The 23,029-nt window shown below is 38.2% G+C and overlaps 1 long non-coding RNA gene across 5 annotated transcripts in view; it reads left to right on the forward strand.

Annotated features, from left to right (window-relative positions):
• Window positions 1-13,514, forward strand: part of LOC119257904 (uncharacterized) — a 44,546-nt gene extending 31,032 nt beyond the window's left edge. For 4 of the 5 annotated variants that reach the window (XR_008554005.1, XR_008554004.1, XR_008554003.1 and 1 more), the window contains one exon: window positions 10,924-12,797. This is a non-coding gene — a long non-coding RNA (uncharacterized LOC119257904). Of the gene's footprint in view, window positions 1-10,923; window positions 12,798-13,289 lie in introns of those variants that run through there. The other variant, XR_008554007.1, reaches the window with a different exon arrangement.
• The last annotated feature ends 9,515 nt before the right edge of the window (window positions 13,515-23,029 follow it).

A 23,029-nucleotide genomic window follows, 5' to 3' on the forward strand; every position in this document is an offset into this window, starting at 1 on the left:
TTAAATGTGTCTGAAATTTCTGCTTGTATATAAGGAATATAAAAGAAATTTGTATTATCAGGAGACATTCACAATATATGACTAAAATAAGAAATTAAAAAAATTATGCTTAAAAATATTTTACTACTCTTTGTATGGTTTGGCTCTTAAGTCTCTAAAGCTGGATTAATGCATCCATAGACTAAATCAGCACCTACTAGGAAAAGAACTACTTTTTATCTCCCATCAGTATTATGGAAGTCCTGTATTCCAGTATAGTTATAATTATATGTAATTATCTTTTTCTTTTTTTTCAACTAATTAAACTAAAAGAAGACCTGAAAATCCTCCACCCTCCCTATATAACAAAATGTATTGCAGGATGAAAGTTTGAACATTTAATTTAAAAAGTCATATCTATTTTGGTTTCCTCTTATCCCTCTTGTTAACAAAAATAGTCCACTGGCTCTAGAATAGAAATGCCACATTTTGAAATTATGTGGTGTTAGTTTGAATATAAACTTGCTGTCATATTTTTACCATGCATTTTTAAATTCATATCTTCAAGGATCTAAAGTGGTGCAATTTGTAAATTGAAAACAATATAATTAACACAAAAGGATTCAAAGAATCAAAACAAAACAGCAGATAATTCCTCTGAATAACATTTAACAAAGACAGGTGAAGAAATAGCACATCCCTACTGGCTGACAAAACTTATTCTCATATATGTACTCATTAATTTACTGAATTCTTGCATCTGCTGGAAACCAGATTGTTTTTCAAAGGTTACTAATGTTACAATTTCAAATAACAAAGTTTTTGTTACAGTTAGGGAAATATGAGAATATTTTACATTTTAACATGATACAATCCCAATTATATGTGCAGAGCACAATTTTACCATCAATATGGAATTTAATTACAAAATATAAATTAAAATTGGTCATGGAAAAATATCTAATGATTTAAGGGGAAGTTTGACGAAGGTACTTTTTGATCTGAGAAAGTTCTGAGTGAAAAAACTCTACAGAAATAATAAAGAATGGTCTTTATTGATGTTTTTATTTGTTGAGTTCGAACTGCATATAACATTATTGGTTTCAGATATTTAACAAAATGATTCAATATTTCTGTACTTCAATAAGTAAGTCCAATTAACACCCATAATCATACAAAGTTACAGCAGTTTTTCTATATTTTTTTATGCTTTGTTTTCTTAGAACTTTGTTACTTATGAGTTAGTATTTGAGCAATTTTTTCTGTGGTAAGAACTTGTAAAATCTAGCATCTTAGGGCCTCCCCGGTGTCACAGCGGTTGAGCGCTGGGTTCCGAAGCTGCCCGACAGCTTCTGCAGCGCGGGTTCCATCCCGGGCTACCGGGTGAGGATCCCACAGGGCGAGAAGACCTTTCCTGCCACCCGCTGCCCGCTCAGCGGTGTGTTTCATCGGTCTGCCTGCTCTGCTCTCCGCTCTGAACTCTGGTGAATTCTCTCATCCTCCCGCGCTTCTGACTGTACCCAGTGCTTATATAAATAAATAAATCTTAAAAAAAATCTAGCATCTTAGATTCTTTAAAATATGCATACAGTATTGTTTTTATTTATTTATTTATTTATGTTTGTTTGTTTGTTTGTTTATTTTAGGTTTTGCATAGAACTGGGGTGTAAGCCAGAGATTCAGGGCCAAGGGGAGGAGAGGATTCGCCAGAAAACAGAATGGGGAGCAAAACAGGTGGATTTACTGAAATACACTGCTGAGGGGAGCAGCAGGAGAGGTTTGCTGCGCCATATGTGGGTTAACTCTTTGGCCAGGGATCCAACTCAGGCTGCAGCAATGATAGCACTGAGACTTACCCTTACGCCACCAGGGAGGCCCCAGTATTATGTTGTGCATAACAACCCTATTACTTACTTTTTTTTTTTTAGAAAAAAAAATTTTTTTGAAGATTTATTTATTTATTTATACAAGCACTGGGTGGGAGGATGAGAGAATTCACCAGAGCCAGAGCGGGGAGCAGAGCAGGCAGAAGGACCGAAGTACACTGCTGAGGGGAGCAGCGGGCGGCAGGAGAGGTCTGCGCCCCATGTGGGACCCTCCTCCGGTGGCCGGGAAGCAGCTGGGATCGAACGATCGCTGCAGAGGCTGCGGGCAGCTTCGCAACCCAGCGCTCAACCGCTGCGCCACCAGGGAGGCCCTCCTTACTTATTTTTTAACTAGCAACTTGGAGCTTTTGACTCCCCTTATTCATTTTGCCCTACCTTGCATCCCACCTCCCACCCTCTAGAGAACACAAATTTGTACTCTGAACTATGAGCTTGGTTTTCGTTTGTTATTAGGTTCCACATACAAGTGACATCGTAAGGTATTTGTATTTCTGTCTGACTTATTTCATTTAGCATAATACCCTCAAGTGCTATCCATGTTATCTCAAATGGCAAGATTTCAAAGAATGATATCTTGTGTATATGTATGCAAAAACAGGGTGTGTATATGTTTATTAAAGACTGAAATAACATATACCAAAATGCAGCATGTTGAGGTTAATAGATATTTTTTTTTTTGCTTATTTGCATTTTCTAAAGATTCTGCCAAGTATCTATATTAGTTAGGCATTTTATAACTATATATTAAACTGTGCCAGGGACTGTGTAAGACAGCATACTCAAAAGTAAATCAAAGAGACACACTTCCAGCCAATATCGGCTAACATTTATAATACATGGTTTGTTTTAAACTTTATATTTCTACTTGTTAAAAACACAGACTTGGGAGACAAATTATCCTGGGTTCAAATCCCAGTTTTGCCACTTACTTGGATATTTTTATTTAAATTTTCCATGCCTCAGAGACCTCATAATTAGTGGAGAAATAGTAATAATAATTCCTGCCTCATATAATATTTTGAGAAATAAGTGAGTGTCTATAAAACACTTAAATCAATGTTCGCATCTGGTATCTGTAAGTGTAACATCATCATCATCACTTTCAAATCCCTAATAATACATGATTAAGAAGTTTCAATCCTGTTTTTAAAAAAGGAGGTGACAGAGCAGGCAAGTCCAAAGCATTTATTTTACCAACTCTATAAATTATTATATGATTTAAGAAGTGGTAGTTATATTGAGAAAAGAAAGTTTCTATTATATAATCATGTGGTAAAGTTTTACCCTGCAGATACATTGGTATGTTAATACTCCTATTTCTATGCTTACATAAAAGTCAGCACACACCTGACCTATTAGCAAATGAGAAAAAAAAAATCCTACACATCTTGAATGGGGGAAGAATAATTTATTTAATGGACTTGATATATACCAGAGATATAAAAACAGGGAAGAAAGAATGCTTTGAAGTTATAATAGAATTATTATTTTAAAATGGGTATAATTTCTGTCTTCTTATCAGATTTACCTAAATGCTGTCCTTTCTGATATGTGGTGTATAGTATGTATGGCCATTGTGAAAATTGCCAATTACTTTTTAAAAAATTGATATTTGAAGTTTTCCAATTTTATGCCAATGAGAATAAACAGTATTGGGGGTAGAATACTGTAAGAGATATGCTATGAATCATAGTGGATGGTTTTACTTTTAAGTCAAAACTGCCATTTTGCTAACAAACAACACAGAAACAGTACAAATGCTGGGTCATGTTGTTGCTAATGAAAACCAAAGAAAGCATGGATCTGAGAGTGACATGCTATTTATTATTCAACCATTTATCATTAATTACTTAGGCTAGAGTCATATTTTATGCTCATTCAACTACTCTCACTGTGACCTACTTGTGTGCCAGGCATTGTACTGTTGCCAGCTCCTCCGTCAACACGATGAATATGTTCCAGCTTTCAGAAGTCTGCAGTGCAGGAGGGAAGTAGCCATGTGTCTGTGCCTTTACTGCTCAGTGAGTGATTACCAGGAGTCATGCTTTTCCTCTGAGCAATAACAATGTTAAATTGTTTATGGTGTCACTTGTTATCATAAAACTTCTATGAAACCCACACATTTCTATGCATACTAGCACTGATAATGACTGTGCAATTCAGCCAAATAGTCAAAGTTCAACATAAGGATTAAATATAGAAGAGGAGATAAAGGGTGAAGGAGGGCAAAAGACAAAGTATTCCTAGGCCGGGCATTTGTGCTAAGCTTGCAGTACTGGTAGTCATCTCTTCAGGCACTGTGCTCATTTCTTGATAGATTTATAAAGGCGCCTCCCCTATTTCCTGTCTCTTGTACCTTCTCCTCCAAGGACATGAATTTGATGTGTCCACAAATGACTCAGTCAAAACCAAATCATCATTTGTTTGAACAAAATAATAGAGTATCAATATTACTCTAAAGGAACATTGTTGGCACTAGGAACAGTGTGGATAAAACTGCACAAAAGAGGGGCCTTGGCTAACAGAGCAATTAGCACTCCTTAAGCAGCTATAAGAGGTACAGGTTTCCTAATTTTTCATGGATCAATTTTTTATCCTATATAGTAAACATAGGTTTTTCATGTACACAATCTAATAACTTCTTCCATGCTTAAAAACTGATGAGCTATTTCATAGAAACTAATACACACACAAGGCAATAGTTCTTTATACCTAAATTATCTTCTGAAAATCCTAGAGAAAATATTTTTAAAATCTATGATAATTTTATTTTGAGTGTATGTCATTCACATCCCTAGTTTAAACAGCAATAACATAGCTGTAATTTGGTCTGAATTTTAATGTCAACTTGGCCCATTTCTCCCACTTCATACAAATTTAAAGTTTAAATAATTAACTGAAAAAATCACAAATAAAATGGATATAGAAGAACAAAGGAATCACCTGCAGTCAGCACAAATGTTTCAAAAGTTTCTTCACATAAAAGAAATTAGAGTGGCCTTCCTGGTGGCGCAAGGAGTTGTCTCAGCACTATCAAACAGCCACTGCAGCATGAGTTAGATTCCCGGCCAGGGAGAAACCCACATGGCGAGGCAGACCTCTCCTGACTCACCCGCTGTTCCCCTCAACAGTGTGTTTTGGTGAGTCTGCCTGTTCTGTTCCCCACTCTGTCTTTGGTGAATCCACTCACCGTGCCCCCTGCACTTCTGTTCTACACCCAGCTCTTGTATGCATAAATAAATAAATCTTAATAAAACAAACAAAAAAGAAATTAGAAATTGCAAGAAAAAGACAATGAAAATGAGAGTTTCTGTTAAAGAACTACTTGAATCTATATGTTCAGAGTGCTTTCTGAGCAAGTAATTGTCTAAGTAAAGTAAGTTATTATTAGTCATTTGTATTTGTCTTAAATACATTAAGAAGAAGTCTAATACACTGCAGTTACATGGACAGAATCCAGTGTGCACACTCACCAACCATATTTTACCTTTCCATGGTTCATTCCAGTTTTACAGATTCTATCAGCACTTCATTCAGTATCAATACCCTAATTAAAACATGTATACTATGTGTCTACCCTATCCTAGGAGCTGGGGTATAACCATGAACAAGACTTTCAGGAAATGTATATTCTAGAAGGTCTGGGAGTAGGCAGATAATAAAATAAGGAAATACCAGTTAGTGAGAAGTGTTATGAGAATAGGAAAATAACTTGATATGCATATGGTGCCTGGTCAGTAACTTTAGATCATGTTCTCGAGAGAGGTCTCCCTAAAGAGATTATATTTAAGCCAAAATGCAAAGAAGGTGATAGGTATGTAAACTTCTGGTGTAGATATTCCAGGCAGAGAGAAAACATATAATGGAACAATCTTAAAATGGGGAGAAACTGGGCATGTTTCCCAGAAGAAAATGGGCAGGGGAGTGATTGTCAATGAGGTCAGAGGGTGGGCAGGAGATAGAACACAGAAGACCTGAGAGGCAGAGGCAATGGATCTTACTTTGTTTCACTAAATGGAAACAGGAAATCTTTGACATGTGTCAAACATAGGAATGGTATGATCGGATTTAGGATTTATGATCACCCTGGTTACTCTGTGAAAAATGAGTTATTGAGGGCCAAGAGTGGAAGTCCAGAGCTACTCTAAGTGCAGAGAGGAAATAAAGGCTGAGGCACTCTGGTAGGGTTAGATGTGAAGAGAGGTGGATGTATTTTATTAAAATAATTTACACAAAGACAATAGAGGCACCTACAAAAATGCAAAGATTCTGTAGCATTTTACAAGGCTCTGTTTTTTTTCCTAGGCCATGATCAGTATTATTAGAACCCCAGTGACCTCTGTACACCAAACTCATTCATGGGTTCAGTACCTTTCCAGAACGCTATCTATGTTGACTCCTACGGTTCTTTCCGCTTATGTTTCTGGGAAATGAGAAAACTTCTAACTCACCCTCCTTTCTGAGTGGTTTGGAATATTTTTATAAACATGCATGGTTTACTGTTTGCCTCTGAACTCTTTAAAGGCAGGGACTGTGTTAAATTTATCTTTCTATCACTTGGGCTCAGCAGAAAATACACACTAGAGTCCTGATAAACATATGCAATACAGGAATACCACAGTCTGGATGGTTTAAACAACAAATGGGGCCTCCCTGGTGGCCTAGGAGTTAAGTCTCAGTGCTATCACCTTGATGGCCCACCGCCCATGGCCTACAGCAACCACCTGAGTTCCATCCCAGACCAGGGAGTTAACCCCCACATATGGCACAGCAGACCTCTCCCGTCTTACCCGCTGCTCCCAATTTATTTTCTCACAGCTCTAGAGTCTAGAAGTCTAAGACCAATGTTACAGGTTTTATTTCTCCTTCAGGCTCTCTCTTTGGCTTGCAGAGGGCAACTGACTGCAGTGTCCTCAGGCGACCTTTCTCTGTGCTGTGTGCACCCACACACCCTGGTGTCTCTGTGCCCAAATTTCCTCATCTCATAAGCACACCAATCAAACTAGACCTCATTTTAAATTAATCACCTCTTTAAAGAACCTGTCTTCAAAAACATTCTGGGGTATAGGGGGTTAGCGCTTTAACGGGGGGGGGGGGGGTACAAGTTACTCTATAACATATTTCTTTGTTAGAAATGCAAGTTCATTAACAATAAGAAAATGGATACTTTTTTTAGTGATGGCTGTATGTTAGCTTTTAAAACACACACACACACACACACACACACACATACGATAAACAGTGTTATTTGCTGATGAAGAAACTGAGATTGAGAAAAGAGTGGCAAAGATCCCAGAGAGAGAGTATACTGAATTTGAATTTGAACCCAAATTGAATTTGAACCCAAATCTCATGATTTCAAGACCTTGCCTTCTAATAACTATATATTGTTGCCATCTCTAGTAGAAAGATGGTGAGTATATTTAATATTATAATGTCTGTGAAGTACTTGGCACAGTGCCTGAGACATAGTGACTCAACAAATGTCAGTTTATTTTCCCTAACACCACAGGTTTAAAGAACAATAGCATTTAAGTCACCCTTTTCTGACTCTCCTACTTTTTCTGGAATGTCAATTTGGAATATGCTTCTTTAAAAGATTGGCCGTAATGGTTATTTCACTCAACTCAGTGTCAAATCCTGTTCACTATTTTAGGAGATGCCTCTGTGTACATACGAATTCATAAGAACTAGATAATGAAAATGCTTTTACATTTAAAAATAGTTTCCACAATTCTAATGCTTAGCAACTAGCATTAAAAAGGGAAAGAAACGCACAGTAACATTCCTTTTCCTTTAAAGACCATTCTGTTTATAAAGCCATCTCTGACTGTGAGTGCTTTCAATCAGCAGGAATTAAGGCAAAATATATAATGAACTCCAAGTTTCACAGAGCAGTAAATTAACTATTCAAGATCTCTACCATGAGTAGTATTTACCAATTCATAAATGTAAAGGTTAATAAAATATATATGCAGAAATGAAAATTAACTCTCCAAACTAAGAAAACACTCAATAGCTTTAGAAATGCAGTCAAAGAGAATTCTAACCAAAATTTCTTCCTTTGTCATTTCACTAGTTACTGCTATAAGTGCTATCTCAAAATGTATAATAATAATAAAGACTTGGTTATGAAATCTTTAATTTCTTTTCAAATGTTCTAGCATAGACAGTATAATATCTCACATGTGTGTGTCTGTTTTCTCTTTCATCAAAGGGGCATCCAGTTGCCTTAGTGGAGATTCCAGAGATGGGCAGCAAATAATTTATCAGAAAAATGCCACTTTTTAGAGGTAACTGTACAAGTGCTTTAGCTATCTGCAACTCAACACCTGAGACTTGGCTAATTAGCATACTAAATGTCAGAAGTGGTTTTTATCTGAGAAATTCATAATTTATAGGCACCATGAATGTTAGAAGTGGGCCATCATTGATGACATTAAAGGTATTCTTGGATTGCTGAGGAACTTCAGAGGTGCTTTCTATACTTGTAGGAATCTAGTCAAGTCTGAACTGTGCCAGCAGGAGGGGATCTGTGCTGGACTCAGGTGATGCTGTGTCCTCTTCTTGGTATGGTGGCTCACTGGCTGCGTAAAGCAGACCATAAAGTACAGAGTCCTGTGTGTAGATTATTGTTTCATCTATCTCAAGTAAACCTAGCTACAGTATATCTAAAGAACAGATTGCTGGCATGTTTTCAAGCTTTCGGATAAAGTTGTAAGAACTGTTTTTGAACCTGCTTCTTAGTGTTTGTTAAATAAATGTGCATATGCATGGCAAAATTGAGTCTGAGATTTGTTTTTGTTGTAAAATAGTAGCCAGTTTGTTGGGGAGGAGCCAACCCTTTCCCACCAAAAGTCTCAGGGGCAAATAAAATGGAAGAGTTGTGTACTATCGAAGCTATTTAGATAGTCCCAGCAACATTTTAGGATGTTCTTTATTTTAATCAATAATGTTCTATGGAATGTTGAGATGACTCATATAAAAAATTAAGTATATTAATCTTATTCATCAGGCAATTCCAAACTGACCCTTAGTAATAATAAACATGAGATCATTTAAAGTGAATACTGTCCTCATTTCTTTGTATTCGTTAACAATCTTTTCCATTTCTCTAGAAAACAGATGAAAATGACAAAAAGTTACCTGAGAATGTAAATACCACAAATTAAAGAGAGGCTTTGTCTTCAAGGAGGACAAAGAATTCAGAGAGAAAGACTGGAACCAGTGCTTTTAGCCTTAGTTAAATTTCATAAGCCGTTTTGTTCTGGGTTTGGCAGAGCACAAAATGCTTTTGCCAATTTCTTTTTTTTATTATTATTTAAAGCCACGTGTTCTATGATGGGGATTTAATGCATATGTTATACATGTTTTTATAAATATGTTTTACTAGTAGAGATTACTGTGCTAAGGTAACCAAGACCAAACATCAGCTCATTATAATACAAGTCAAGGGATTGTTTTAATTAATCAGTCTCTCTCTTAAGGTATGATGGAATGGAATTTACCTACAGAGGAAATGGATTTTAGTTGAACTGTAGGAATTTATCACCAGTGAGATTTATTAAACACTGTAATAAATGGAAGGCTTAAGAATGTAACATAGTCTCTAGACAAATAAAAATTCAGAGTTGGAAGAATATTTTGGCAAGGTGTAACCTCATTTGGCTTCAGTCTTTATTTCCGTAAAATTTAAATGTTGGTATATGTTGTTATATCCCAATCTATTCATATTAAGATCCACTTTTATTATTCACTCTCTCACACAGACCCTATATTTAGAAAATTTTGCTAACCAAAAGGCATGTAATGACTAATAAGTCCTTTCTCAGATTTTTATTAACAAAATATATTAACCATCACTTCTGGTTAGTATAAGAAATTCAGGGCTACCACGCTGCTGGAAATACTATTGGCCAAAGCCAAAGAAATTTCCACACTGGTGGAAATGCTATTGGCCTGTGTAGGTCGACTGTGGCAAAATTTATTATTTCCATCAGGCATTTTAAAATATAGGCAGTGCTGATTATAGGAGAATAATTGGTTCCAGAAAAGAGTCATTTAATGTGAATCCATGTAAAACAGAGGTCACTCTGCCTTGAAAGTTGAAGTTTAAATTTATGAAAATAGGTTTATTTTATTTCTGATAGAATTTTAACTAAGGGTGTATCTCTACCTAAAAGTATCCTAGTGTTAGAAGAACAATGAAGAGCAAAATGCCAGTCAACAAATGACATCCTGAATGAGCTCCAACTCTTGCCGTCTTCCCAGACTCCACCCCATTTTCCACTGAAATTAGAGGGGCTGAGGATTACAACCCCCCAAATGCCATGAACTCCCCTTTCTGAATGGAGGGGGTGCTGCTGGGCTGAAGTGGAGCTGAATGGCCATGTTGGACTCAAAAAGACAACAAGCTTGTTCTCTTTCTTTCCAGCTTTGGCCCACATCTTGGTCTGAGCTCAGATGCTATTGGTGATAGGATGTGTCCATCACATAATCTCTCTCTCTCTCCATTCTCCCTCTTCTCACTCCCTTTGTAAATGATATATTTTGTTTTGTTTTTCTCTGCATGTCTGAGAACTTTCTTGGACCTTTTCCTGAGTTCTTAAGCACATAGGTGAGGACTTACAACATGGGTCACCCCCCCCCCAGTTTTCCCGGGGTTGCCTGGAGCAATAGAATAATAAAAAGAGTGAGGAGAATGGTATTTGCAATTTTTTGGATGATATAATTCCCCCCTTCCCCCCTCCCCAAAAAGCCTTCCACTCATTCTTTTTTTTTCAGCTGTAAGGGTTTTTATTCATCACATCATTTTGTTGAAACAGTGAAAAAAAAATTATAAATACATTACTGTTTGACAATGGGAAATTGGTATAAATGATGATATGTCCATATAATGAATTATCTTGTCAGGCAACTTTAATTTTTCTCTACAGGTTCATAAGGAGAACATTTTGGGGCTGGGGACAGATAGGGAGACACAAAATCTTCAAGGCCAAAAGACCTTCTTAATCCTTTGATATTCATATCATTTTCTTTTGCATTCCTGTCGTAACAGGGTGGTCCCCAAGATACAGGAGGTTCTAGGTTCCCTGCCCCACCCAAGGGAGAGTGGAGCTGAGGAGGGAAGAAAAGAAGCTGGAGAGGAGACTGGAGAAGGAAGAGGGGTGGAGAGCCAGAAGGAGACCTGAAGGAGACACGAGGAGCAGAGAGACATGCAAAGAAGCTGCACTTGTTTCTTGGTCCTGAACTGGTTGAAACTGATGTAGGTGAAAGACCCGTAGGGAGGTTAACAATGGCAGCTTTTATCTGGATTTTGCTGCTTCTGTCCCAGACGTGCTGGCCCCTTCTGCCCCTTCCCTGTGGGTTCCCACCAGGAGGTGCCTTCAACTTGTGACAGGCTTTCAGGCCTCAGGGGCCCTGCTTTGGGCCAACCCTGTTTGGCTGAACATTTACCCACAAGGGGATGGGTAACTACTTTGGGTGCTTGATTTGAAAACTACATTCTTTGTCTTTTCTTTGTTGCACACTAATTATATTAAAGTTCCTTTCCATTAAAGGTCTTACAGTTTTTGTCTTAATGCAGCAGATGGCAGGACCTATTTAGAACGAGCAGGCTTGGGGGTTCTGGGGTGCTCCTCTCCCTGTAACACCAATTTTCATAGGCCAGATATTTGAGTTTAGTTTGCAGTTGATGCTTGCTGTACTTGTGCTGTGTGGGCCAATTATAAGCATCAAGTAACAGTCAAAAAGAGAAGCAAGTTATTGAAGCCAAAGACAGGACTAGCTGAAAAGCTAGCATGGGAAGGGAGTGGATTGTTTCCTCTTTAAGTGATCACTTTATGAGTGTTTAGTTTTTCATATCGTAACTTTTTTTTTCCTTTTGTGACTTTATATCCTGGTCTGCCTGCAAGGGTCTTAAGTAGAACTCCCCTTAGGAAAATAGCTCATTCTCTGTTACCTATCAAAAAGTGTCATTAACTTAGCTGGCCCAAAAACCTCAGGCTGGGAACTACTAGATTATTGTAGTCTTTCTTTCTCTAGTATTTTATACATTTGGTTATATTTTATACATTTGATGTGAAAATTGAGAAACTATTTGCTGTAGATCATATTGCTTATTACTGTCTAAAACAGGTGTAGGATCTGGGTTCCTAACTTTGATTTTTTTTTTTTTACTTAAAGAATTTTATAGTTGCAACTGTATATGATTTCATAAATCTATGCCTTGTCATTAAATTCTAGATATTACTGATTAGAAAAGGTCTTTGACTTCTGCCCATTAATCCTCCACAAATTTTGAAAGAACCAATGATAAGTTTCAAGCAAGGATAGTTGCTTGAATAGTTATTGTGGATCACACAATCGGAGAAGGGTGGCAACTGCCTTGAGTCACATGTGTAGTCTGAGAGTATCTGTGGTCCTGCTTTTATGGGGCTGCTTATTAGGATGGGGTAGCAAGGAGCAGCATCACAGTGTGTTTTAGGCTGGGCTATGCTCAGGGATGTGAGATGGGTTACATGATTCTTCATATGTCACGTGTCTCATTAGCATCTTAAGTCTCCAAGCAGAGGTGTGCATTATAGCATGAATCCTCAGTCATTTTTAGGTTAGGTTTTCTGCCACCTGTATCTGTGCAGACATCAAATTTCAGTCAGTTCTGGAGACACTGCATGAAAACAGGAGGCCTCTATAGGGTGGAGGGTCTTTTTCTCACTCATGGTTGGCTGACGTGGGGTTCTGTGGAATCCCCATTAGCCTGGGGCCTCAATAACAGGATGTTAGACAACCAAAGTCCTAAGTACAAAAGATTCTGTAACATAAGATGTTACAATTTGATTAAATAGAAATGCTTTATATTGAAAATATAATGGTCTCTTCAGGAAACCTCATTAGTTGTAAAAGGGTATCTTTAAAAAATATGCTATGTTCTGTTAATTTTTATCAAGTGAAATAAAGCTGAAAAGTTCAGACACTGGCAGTTCAGAATAGCATACTTTTGTATAAATCAACCAAGAGAATTTAATTTCTTAAAATATTTCCAAGACTTAGTTTTACTAAATCTAAATTATAGCAGGTCCCATATTTTAAGATGGTACCTGGAATCAGAGGGGCGTCTTCAGGCTCCTATGCTGGAATTGTAACAGGGTGGTTCCCAGGAAAGGGGGAGGTTCCAGGTTTCCTGCCCCACCCAAGGGAGGGTGGAGCTGAGCAGGGAGAGAAGAACCTGCAGAGGAAACTGAGGAAGGAAGCAGGATGGAGCCAGAAGGAGACCTGGAGGAGGCGCATGGAGCCTAGAGACACGTGAAGAAACTGCGCTTGTCCTTTGGTTGTGGACTGGGTGACACAGATGTGGGTGAGACCCGTGGGGAGGTGACAATGGCAGCTTTTATCTTAATGTTGATTTTGCTCTTTTCCTTCCAGGCTTGTCTGGTTATTTCTGATCCTTTTCTGTGGGTCCCCACTGGAAGATGCTTTAGACTTGTGACAGGCTTTGGGGCCTTGCTCTGGGCCGATCCCATATGGATGGACTTTTTACCCACGAGGGGACGGGTAACTTTGGATGCTTCATTTAGAAACTAGACTCTTTGCCTTTCCTGTATTGTTTCCTAGTTTTATTAAAGTTCCTTCCCATTAAAGTCTCATATTTTTTTGTGTTGATGCAGCAGATGACAGAACACATTTAGAATAGGCAAGTTTGCAGTGTTTGGGCTGCCCCTCTCCCTGCCCCGTAACAGATTCAGGCTAGAAGACCTGAGTGTGAGAATTAGAATTTGGGCTAAACTGGTCTTCAGCCTTTGAAAACTACCCAGAATTTAGATTCACCTAAAATTATATCATGGGATAGTTCCCTTATTAAACAATTGACATGATTCTATTTACTTGAATATTTTCAATGGGAATTGGCAAATAAAATACATGCTCTTGCTATTCTTCCTTATCTACCTCTATGAGAAACTATTTAAACAGAAATAAAGGAGAAAAGAACCTTCTTTTGCCCTGAGTCACATCTAAACAGTGTCACATATGGATGGGATAATATCAAATTTTGATAACTTCTTTTGAAGAGTCTCAGGATTTTCTTTGTTCCTTTTGTTTTTCTAAAATTCATAGAAAGCATGTTTCCACTAACCAATAAACCATCTAGCATATCAACTAGGAAGTGGAACCCTTCTTGATTTACACTGTTGCAAAGAATGGTCAGTGAAAAATAGGACATTTAGTAATAGTTGAATGACCTCTTGCTTACTGATGATGCTGTTTAAATGTATTGATAAGATATGCTCAGTAGTGTAATTGTGGACATTCAGAAATGTTTTAAATTTTTTAAAAAATTACTAACATGCACAAATAGCTTTTATTTATTTATTTTTTTTATTTCAGTCAGATTGCCTAGACTCTTCACTCATCAGCTGTATGACTTGGGGATGATAATAAAACAGATATCTTTGGGTTGTTGTGAAGATTTAAATAAGCTAACATATATGAAACTGTAAGAATAGTGTGTGACACATGTCAATTTTTATAGTAGTGCTAGTGTAATTTTTGTTTATCCTTACAAATTCACTGATAGACAAGTAAATGAATAACTTCACAGATTCCATTTTATAATTAATTATAATTATAATTCAACTGAGAAATCAGAATGATATGTAAGGCATTAAAATTAATCTGTAGCTTTGCCTCTGTAGAATCAGGGGGTATTTAAAAACAAGCATAGGTATAAATTTCCCTAAATATGTGAAGAGCATGAACACTAAATGTAAAAAAAGGATCTGGGAAAGTTGATGGAGAAAGGTACAAAAATGTTCACTTGATTAGTGGCTAAGAAATGGTATCACACATCTAAAGAGGTGTGATCCTATACTCCTAAATCATATACAATACTGTAAACCAGTGCTAAATATTACCATAAATAAATAAATTAAATCAGATTAAAAAATGAGCATCACATTATTTTGGGAGATTTCATAAAATGCAACCCTTTCTTTGATAGTCTGACAGGATGGAGTGGTGTGGTTATTAAAGCTAAGTTCCCAAGACCAGCAGTGTCCAAAACACCTGGGAACTAGTTAGGAATGCAGATTCTCTGGCAGCATCCCAAATGTACTGGATCTGGCATGGGGCCTGGAAATCTGAATTTTCATAAACCCACCACACCTAAGTTTATAAACAGTGATATATCCCTGTGATTCTAATTCTGTCACATGTTTGCTTTTACCTCCTCCAAAGGTTAAGAACTACTGCATAAATGAAAATCAACTGTAATTAAAAACAGTACATTTTGAAAAAAAAATATCAGGAAAACAAGATTTTTTTCCTAAAAAATAAGTATTTTTTCTTTATAGACAAAAGGACATTGTTATCTTGATAAATTAAATCTGGATTTAAAACCACCCAGCCCTAGCTTAAAAGAAACCAATGTAGTTGAAAAAAATCAAGTGCTGTTCTCAAAAGAATTTTTGTGTCTCTTTGGTCTACTCTGTGGGCTGAAATGAGTGTATCTGTTTTTATTCCTGCCTTAGCTACTAGCCTGAAAGTTCTAGACCACTTCCCATGCCTGATGTTGACCTAGTGAGTGTGAGTAATAATGTTTCTCAAAATAAAATTAACTGAAACACAAGCTTGTTACTCAGGAAAAAATTAGTTCCTTAATTATAAAGAGGTGGTAGAACTAATATTTTAATTTCCATGTACAATTTAAAAAATAATTTTGTAAAACCGCAAAAGAAATTGTTTTTTTTTTAGCAGACACATTCTTTTAAATAATTACTGGAAAATAAAGTGTCTGACTAAAGCAATATTGTCAGATTTTGTTCTTAAAGAGACAGTTGAAATTAACTGCTCTCCAAGTAAATATGTCATAATTCTTAGCAAAACTTATGTTTTCATGATGTGACATGGCAAATCACATGAAAAATATATGTTTCGCCTTCAATCTGGGGTCAAGACAAATTGAAAATATTTCTTTTAATTAGAAGGTAATTTTCTTAATTTTATTATTCGGGTGTGTGGACTATTAATTTAAAGACTAGGAAAATGAGAATTTTGAGGACAAAACAACTTAGACTCTTGAGTCACTGGGCTCGGTTCCTGTAGAAATGCTAAACTCTCAGTCTTCCCGGGAGAAGACTGGCATCCCTCTGCGTGGGTTCTCGCAAGTGCACAGCTGATGGCCAGATGGTGACAGTTTGGGGAGAAGCAGAGCTGTCAGCACCAAGAACAGTCAGGTTGCATACAGATGTTCTCCGTGGACTGCGACAGAGGGAGACCTAGCTGAACAAAGATAGAACTCTAGTTCAGGAATTATTTAGGGACAGTTCAGCTGAATATTGGGCAAGAGAGAAAAATGTTTCTTAACTCTCACTGTGTTAGTAGCTTGAAAATATAGAAAAACGTATGAAACCTTTGCGGTCAGACTTGAAATTCTGGTAAATGTAAGAAGGGAAATGTTGCTTTAGTCAGCTGACTGGAATGGAGCAGAGTACCTCGAACTGTACAGATTAAAAACACTAACTGGTCTGTGTGGTAGAGTCTCAACTTCTTTGGATTCCAGCCTATAAGTTGGCCAATAGGTTCTTCATGCCTCATCTAGTGAGACAAGCACAGGGATGAACAAATATACATGGTGCCATGGGGTTTTCAGAACTGACAGTTTCCTTCGATTTGATGCCACATGCTCAACCTTGCTGTTGTCTTGAAGCCTTGGTCTTTTTACAGAGATGAAAAATTCACTATTTAAGTAGACATATGCAAAAGGAAGAACGGAGATGTGGGTCTGCTACTCCTAAGCAGCCTGTTCGGCCACCATTTTGTTCTAAATCCTAAGCAAGGTCAAAATGACCCAGTCAGTTAGGTACAGGAGCCCAACCCTGCAAGGTGCCCTTTCAAATCAAACAAGAGCACAGAGCTGGATCATGCTGGGAAGGCTATGCATCATGAGGTATGACTGAAAATGCCCAGGGTGGGCTGAGGACTGATGCATAACACGTACTCCTGACTTATACATCACAAGGTATGACTGGGAACCAGGCCGAGGACCGATGGATGTATGACAAGGGACCCTAGAAGCTGATTAGTGGAATGTCTTGTTGATAAGATTAAAACGGGGCAGGGGGAGGGGCAGATTAGGGCTTGGTCTCAAAGACAATACCCAATCATCAAGCAGGTAAGAAGTGCCTGGAGGGCAGACTCACAGTCCCTGAACTTCTACATCCTTCCCCTTTCTTTAATCTTCTTCCCCTTTCCTCTTGCTCCTTCCCCTTACAACTGATGTTGTGTATCAATAAAAGGCCAGGCTTTTGCTCTTCAGCAACATCCTGCAATGTGTAGCATGCTCCACGACTCCTTCCTCGTCGTCAGTGTGGTGTTGCCCGACGCAGCACAGAGGTGAAAAGAGAGGGAAAAGGCCGTGAAAGCAGAGCACAGAGTAGTGGTAACTGAATCATAGAAATATGTAGAAAGAGCCAATGGCTAAAGGAAATCCTTGTTCAGTCCGACTTGTCTTGATTCCAAGTTCCACTTGGATGAGTTCCCTTTAGAACGTCAAATTAGTAGACATCTGTGGCTTAAACGGTCATCCAGTCCTTTTTACAAGTGTGCATGCCAACTTTAATATCTGTGCTGCCCAGCCTTTGTTGAGAGCCATAATTGCACCCACTGAACTTTAAAGAACCATGGCTTTCAGGCTTCTCTTCAGGAAACCTCAGGGAACTGGTGGTTTAAATTCTATGGCCATTGGTAAAATGGCTTCATGTATTGGACCAGTCTCTGAAATGTTCTTTCTTCGCTTCAGAGGGGTAGATTGGTGAGATTGTGGGGCATGCCCTCTAGCTAGGAATCCCGCCTTTCTTGACTGTTGTGCCTGAGAGATAGTGAGGAGAAAAATATGCTTGCCTCAAAATATGTCATGTGTTGCAGTTTTGGATACAAGTGACAAGTAAAGAACCTTTCATAGACGTATAATTTTGTTAATTGCTGGCCAGCAATAAAAAGGAAACTGTGGACTAGTACAAATGAGAAATATGAGGCCAAGCAGCTGTTTTGTGGCAGATTCTAGGGGAAAAAACAAAGACTTCTGATGGCAGTATTAGTCATGTTGTTACAGGGCAGCCCTGATATAAAACGGGTTGCCTGATTGTTAGGAGGAAATGATGTCCTGAGTTAATCCCATACAGGCTTTGTGGACCCCACCCCCACTCCAGACTAAAGCCATCAAGACATTGGGAAAGACAAATCCCATCACCACCAAGGGAGGGTGACTGGGACCTGAGGGTGGAGTTGGGCAGCCAGGTTGGATATAAAAACCAAACACGTGGGCCTTGGGCTCTCTGGCTCGCGATCGCTCGCCTCCTGGCTTCAGGCTCCTGGCTGGCGGCCAACTCAGAGAGCGCCATTTTGAGATTCCTGATCAGTGGATCGGGTAGGACTCATTTAAAACTTTGTCTCCCACTTTTCTCCCTGAACTGTACATTTCCTCATTTCCACTTCCCTTGTAAATAAACCTTTTATTAACCTTTTGCGTGTGCCTGCAGTAGAGCATTGATAAGTCCTTTTAAGCGCACGGGTGAGGACCCACAGTCAGGCACCCCGTTTTGTATCAGGGTTGCTCTACAACAGTTCCTCACCCGCGCGCTTAAAAAGGACTTATTAATACCCTACTGCAGGCACACACAAAAGGTTAATAAAAGGTTTATTTACAAGGGAAGGGAAATGAAGAAATGTACAACTCAGGAAGAAAAGAGGGAAATAAAGTCTTAAATGTGTCCTAACCAATCTGCTGACCTGGAAACCCAATGGCACTCTGAGAGCTGGCGGTGAGCCAAGAGCTATGAAACCATGAGGCGAGAGCCCCCCAAGGCCCACATTTCTGGTTTTTATACCAAACTGGCTGCTTAACTCCACCCTCAGTTCCAGCAACCTTCCCTTTGGTGATGATGGGATTTGTCTTCCCCAATGTCTTGATGGCTTTGGTCTGGAGTGGGGGTGGGGTCCACAAAGCTTGTATGGAATTAGCTCAGGACATCCTTTCCCCCTAACAATGGCTAGGCAGTCCCAGGACCTTGGTGTTTAGAAGGTGGATGGGGTTTTGAATTTATCTCCTCACTAACCTTTTCTGTCCAAAACTTGTATGACCAATTTTCAGTATTCTCAACTGTGGAGGTGGTAATGGGGCCATTCCCACCCAGCCCACAGAGACTGTCAGTCAGAGGCTGGAATCAAGGTGTTCATATCCAAAGAAGGGGAGAATGGATGCTAAATAATCAGCAAGATGTACAGATGTGATGTGAATTACTTCAACATAGTTTGGGATTAAAAAGCCTTTAAAAATCACACTTCTTACGTTTTTATGCTTAAACTTTTCCAAACTCTTTCCCATAGATCCTCTAATCCCCTGTCACTATTAAAACACAATTTGAAGAGGCAGTCCAGAACTTGGTATAGTGCACTGATTAAGAGCACAAATGCTTGGCCAAGCTGACCTGTGGTGCATTGGTTAGCTTGTCTGTGCAGTTTCCTCAGGTATAAAATCAGGATGATGTCAGCTACCTCTTCATAGGTAGGTTTTAAGGACTATATAAATTAATACACTTGAAACATATGATGGTGCCTCACCCATACCAAACTATCAATACCTAGGACTGTCACAGATGAAGTGATTTAGAGATGAAATCCGACCAACATCTCAAGGTCACAGATTGGTAAGTGATGGAGTCAGACTTGAATATTAGTTTAATTATATCAATTTTAGTACTTATTTTCAACAATAGACCATTGTATGAGTATTTAAATAGAAAGGAGAGAAAGACAGAAGCCCACTGCATTTGTACAAGATCGTAATGTATCTTATTATGTTATAATGAAGTATGAATATTTTTGCCTGTGATCAGGAGCTTTTGGAGGACAAAGACCATTTTTTTCATTTCACTGAAATTAGACACATAAAGTGTCTTCGGTATGTATAGATGAAAGAAAGAACAATCAAAATGAATGAGGGGGAGACTAATCATTAGTAGCAAACACATATTTGAGCTACATGTAAATAAACAATAAAAGTTTGCATGCACCCTATGGAATTCCTTAAGTCATCTATCCCCTCCATTCAATTTTTGTCAAAATTATACCCTATCTTAAAGCTGCATTTAAATACCAAAGAAATTGCATGGAGTCCCACAGCATCCCACTTATTATGTAGGTTACTTTACTTTGATTTGTAGATCTGTTTGATTTCTCCTAATTTTAAGTTTTTTTCCAGATTAATTTAATTCTTTCTCCCCATAAAACCATAATAACTAGATTTCTACTGCTATCTGCCTTGGAGATGCATAATAAAATTTCCCTCCCTTCTATCTGACTGATCCAACTCCTCTGAAACAACCTCTCTCCCCACTACCCTCCCACCCACCTCAGCTTCAGCAAACACTTGAGAAAGTCTGATTTTAAGGTTTTTTCAGGCCTTTCATTTTTATTCCCATATTTAAATAGCTTAGTTCATAGAATACACTTGCTCAATTCATGAGAATGAAATTTTTAATCCTAAATTTAAAGTGGGGGTCAGGCAGGAGCAGCAGACTGTTTATCATGAGTGTGACTCTAGCATATATCTATTGAAGATTTTAGGATTGCCTTTACACTAATTCCATAGTCCTATCTACTTTTTCCATCCTAATTACCACCTTGGAGGCTGCATGAATTAATCAGATAGCAGAAGCTTGGAATAAAGGGTTGGGAGATATAACTTTATTTTCTGGTTTTATTGATTCTCATTCTGGGTTAATAATACAGCCAGGTCACCCCTATCCATGAGGAGAAGGTGGATAATGTGTATGGGGGGAGGGCACCAGTATTATTCTGATATTTGCTGTTCTATTATTGAAGCTTAATTTATTTGTGTTATCTTTGTTTTTAAAAGAGCAAAGAGAAGTAATGCTTTAAAGCCCTAATAATATGATATAACCTAGTACTCAATATCTTTCCTTACTGGGCTTCTAGACATATAATATCAATATGCATATATGTGTGTGCCGGGGAAGGTGGACTACAAACAATTAGGGGTGTGAATAGGTTCAGGAAAGATGAGAAGGTGAAAATATAAAAAAGGTTGTTTTGAGATATTGAGGACAAATTGCTCTTTTTGGTTTCTAAAACTATAAAACAGGAGAAAAACCTTGAATCTAAATAGCTGTTTGAAGATGTCAGCTAACGGTTGATAATGTGCTTAGAAAAGAGTGATAAACAAACAAAAGGTTTGAGTTATTGAGAAGATCAGACACCCCCAGTGATTTGCTACTCTTAACCTTTAAAATCTAATAATGAATTGAGTTGTTAGGAAACACACACACACACACACACACCCAATGCTGTTACATTGTACCTTTTTATACTGAGTAATAGAAGTTATCGAGTAATCATATTGCAACAGGGTGGTCCCCAGGAAAGGGGGAGGTTCCCTGCCCCACCCAAGGGAGGGTGGAGCTGAGCATGAAGAGGAGAAGCTGCAGAAGAGACTGAGGAAGGAAGGAAGCAGGATGGAGCCAGGAGACCTGGAGGAGGCGCATGGAGCCTAGAGACACGTGAAGAAACTGCGCTTGTCTTTGGGTTGTGGACTGGGTGACACAGATGTGGGTGAGACCCATGGGGAGGTGACAATGGCAGCTTTTATCTTGATGTTGATTTTGCTCTTTTGCTTCCGGGCTTGTCTGGTTGTTTCTGACCCTTTTCTGTGGGTCCCCACAGGAAGATGCTTTAGACTTGTGGCAGGCTTTGGGGCCTTGCTCTGGGCCAATCCCATATGGATGGACTTTTACCCACGAGGGGATGGGTAACTTTGGGTGCTTGATTTAGAAACTAGATTCTTTGCCTTACCTGTATTGTTTCCTAGTTTTATTAAAGTTCCTTTTCATTAAAGTCTCCTATGTTTTGTGTTGATGCGGCGGATGGCAGAACCCATTTAGAATAGGCAGGTTTGCGGGGTTTGGGCTGCCCCTCTCCCTGTCCTATAACAATATTTTCTTGTGAACCCCTACTCCTAAAACATATACAGTGTTACAAACCAGTATTACTTCAATAAAGGAAAAAAATACATATTTTTTAAAATTCAGAAGTCATTTCTCCTTCTTAGATTTGTATTTTTGATAAAAAGTGATTCTATTTCAGTTCCTCTAATACAACTTGTAGAAGGTAATGATAGGTTGCAATTTTAAATCCACTTAGACTTTCTTTCCTCTGAATAATCCTATTTGACAGGCTCCCTTATGCCTCTTTTTCTTGTCATTAAGAACAGCTTTAGTTTGGTCTGAGTAAAAGCAGATTAATTGTATAGTTCTAGGAACACAACTGCCATGTTCTGAGAAATAGAGAATTTCAGACAATGCATTTGACTTTATCAGGAAGAAATAGACTTAACATCTTGGAGATAAAGATAATAGTCACCTATTTATATCATATTTGTGGAATATTACATTTCATGGCTTCATTTATAGTTCTAATTACACAGAGATACTGTTCAAATATTTGTATTAGGATCTCAAAAGTTTTTACCAGAATTCTGTTTTGCCATATCTTTCAAGAGCAGCACATATCATTTTGAAAAGTTGCCATTAAAAGGACCTATTTTGAAGTTGACAATTACATTTAATCTTTTATATAATCATTGTGCGGTCATTCTCAAAGACTTTCTCATGGGAAAGATTTATTTGTCCATTTCAAAAGGAAAATTAAAATATAATTTTGAGATGAATTAGTTTTCTACAGGCACATGCATTTTAACTATTTCTTCCAATAAACTCAATTTCATTGAGCATTTCAGAGAGTGAAAAGGGGCCATACATTATACTGGTGGAAAAAAAAAACATGATGGCATCTGGGGAGGTTAAGCAACTTGCCAAGTTCACTAAATCAAACAGTGTGACTGAGTATAAACTCTAGTTTCCTTGCCTTCCAGATGGCAACAGAGAGGTGGGAGACCTGTACATCAGGTATTTCTAAACAAGAGGAGGATGCAGGCAATCCTTCATGAGCAGGGGCTCACCCCCTTTCTGCAGGGTCCTTTAACTGGTAATCTTCTCCAGGTCCAACAAGAACTGGGAGGTTTTTTAATTAAATGATAAGAACCCCCCAGGGAAAATGGCCTGTGACTTGCTTCTTGAAAAGGTGTGGCCCAC

This window comes from Talpa occidentalis, unplaced genomic scaffold (genome assembly GCF_014898055.3).
Source record: "Talpa occidentalis isolate TD23 unplaced genomic scaffold, MPIMG_talOcc4v2.1 talOcc4.4, whole genome shotgun sequence".
Classification (NCBI taxonomy): Eukaryota; Metazoa; Chordata; class Mammalia; order Eulipotyphla; family Talpidae; genus Talpa; species Talpa occidentalis.